Source organism: Sesamum indicum, linkage group LG14 (genome assembly GCF_000512975.1).
Source record: "Sesamum indicum cultivar Zhongzhi No. 13 linkage group LG14, S_indicum_v1.0, whole genome shotgun sequence".
Taxonomy (NCBI): Eukaryota; Viridiplantae; Streptophyta; class Magnoliopsida; order Lamiales; family Pedaliaceae; genus Sesamum; species Sesamum indicum.
Genome location: NC_026158.1, coordinates 3,161,694 through 3,164,228, shown reverse-complemented (window position 1 = coordinate 3,164,228; position 2,535 = coordinate 3,161,694).

Sequence of the window (2,535 nt, the reverse complement as noted above, 5' to 3'; positions counted from 1 at the left end):
TGTAAAGTGATTTCAAAGTATAATTTGAGGGGATTTACTCCCATTTTTTTGTATAATTACTAACCATAAATAAATTATAAAAATTCATCTCGATATATTGAGCAATACCTCAATTAATCTAATATATCAATATAATTTACAACGATAAAAATTACAATAACCCACATAAAGTGAAATAAATATATAATAATTCCAATAAATATATAATATTTGATGGTATTCTTTAATAATAATTACATGTAGATCCCTCTTAGTTCGAAAAATTATATTTAGTATCTTTAAAATTTATTTTCACCTAACAAATACATCAAATCGTTATACGAAATCAAACCTTAGGGGTGCTAGATAAAATTTTTCAAACCACAATGAATTTAAATATAATTGCACTAAATCTCAGAGGAGGGAATGTAATTATCGTTTTTTTGAAAAAAAAGATTATTACTTTTTATTGTCAAATAATATTATTTCACCTGCATCGATATTTGGACTAAGGTTGACATAAACATAAGGATAAATGCTATATTTGGTTTTTTAAGCAAGTTTATTTCTTGACTTTAATATCTCTAAACTTTAATTTTTGTCTCAGTTTGGTCCATCTGACCATTTTTCGACGAAAATGTGGCTGGAGTTTGACTTTTTGGAGGGTAAAATGGTCAATTTAAATTTGATTTTATCATTTTACTCCTTTAAGTTTGTGAAATTATCAAATTAGTGTTTTTTAGAAATGGAACTATTTTTTTTTATATTTTTATATGGTGAATTTGATGTAATTATCTCATATGAAAAATGAAAATTTTGAACTCTTGTGAATATAATATTAATATAATGCTTAACTTAAAATAAAAAAAGTCTCTTTTTCTCTTATTATTTTCAAAAGTGACAAAAAAATTAAAATTATAAATAAATTTTATAAAACTTATCTAATCTAAAAATATAGTAAAACAATTTTAAGTCAATTTTTTATTCTTAGCAGTTAAAGATATGTCTAATAAATTTAAATCTTAACAATATTATTAGATATTAACAACTACGATTTTAAAGAAAAAGTTGGTGGAATGTACTTTTAATTAGATTATTAATTTGGTGGATTTGAAATATATATAAAATTCATTTTAAGAGATTTTTAGAGATATTTTTCTATAAAATAGGACTATATATTTAGAAATCTTTTAAAATGAATTATATATATATGAAATCCACTAAAAAATCTAGTTAAAAAGTAGAATCTATCAACTTTTTGTTCGAAAATCCAAATATTTAATAAACATTATTAAGGTAACTTTTTCAGACTTATCTCTAGCTCTTGAAATAAAAAATACTGACTTAGTTTTTTTTTTAATTATATTTTCATATTAGATAAGTTTTATAAAATTTATTCATAATTTTGATTTCTTTTAACTACTACAAGAAAGAGACTGTTTATTTTAAATTAACAAATATATTATTATTATGTTCACATAAGATATATAACAACAAATCTGCATAAAAGAATCTAAAAAAAGTTACTTTTTTTTGTGTAGAAAAGGATTAATTTGACAATTTTACAAACTTAAGGGACTAAAGTGATTAAATCAAATTTATTGACCATTTTACCCTCAAAAGAGTCAAATTCCGGCCACTTTTTTTTGTGTAGAAAAGGATTAATTTGACAATTTTACAAACTTCAGGGAATAAACTGATTAAATCATATTTATTGACCATTTTACCCTCAAAAGAGTCAAATTCCGGCCACATTTTGATCGGAAAATGGTAGAGGGACCAAATTGAGACAAAAATTAAAGTTTAAGGTGCTAAAGTCAAGAAATGAACTTAGGGAACTAAAGTGATTCTAAATAAAAATTTAAGGGACTAAATATAATATTTAACTAAAAAAAATATTAAAATTGGCAAAATAAAAACTCAAAATAATATATCCTGTGACATATACATATATACATATATATATATATATATTTTAATCTTTTACTATTTTAGCATCGTGAACTTCACTTAATCCGAGTGTTACTATTTTAGCATCGTGAACTTCACTTATTTACATCCGAGTGTTTTACAATGATCAATTAAACAAATTGAAGACATAGAATAAATATGGTGCAAGAGTATCGATTTCAATGCAATTGGTAAAATTAGACTTTTGGTCATGTAATGTTAGGTTATTAGTTCTTTAATTTGATCCTATAGTTTACTTCATTCGCACATTTAATCATATTTTTTACGAATTTTAACATTTCACATTTGGTTCTTTTTTAGCAATTCTAGTTCTGTATTGATAATTTTTATCCTAACAATTCATAGTTACAGGACAAAAAATAATATTTATTACAATATGAAGGGGACCAAATTAAATTGTCAAAATATAACTAAATTTATTAAAAAAAAAAGGATCAAATATGAGATGTTTAGGATTAAATTCGTAAAAATAATGTCTAAATATATAAATAAAGTAAATTACAGAATAAAAAATACTAACGAGCTAAAAATCGGAACAAAAATATGATTTTGCCATATATATGTGTGGGGGGGGGGGGGGGGGTT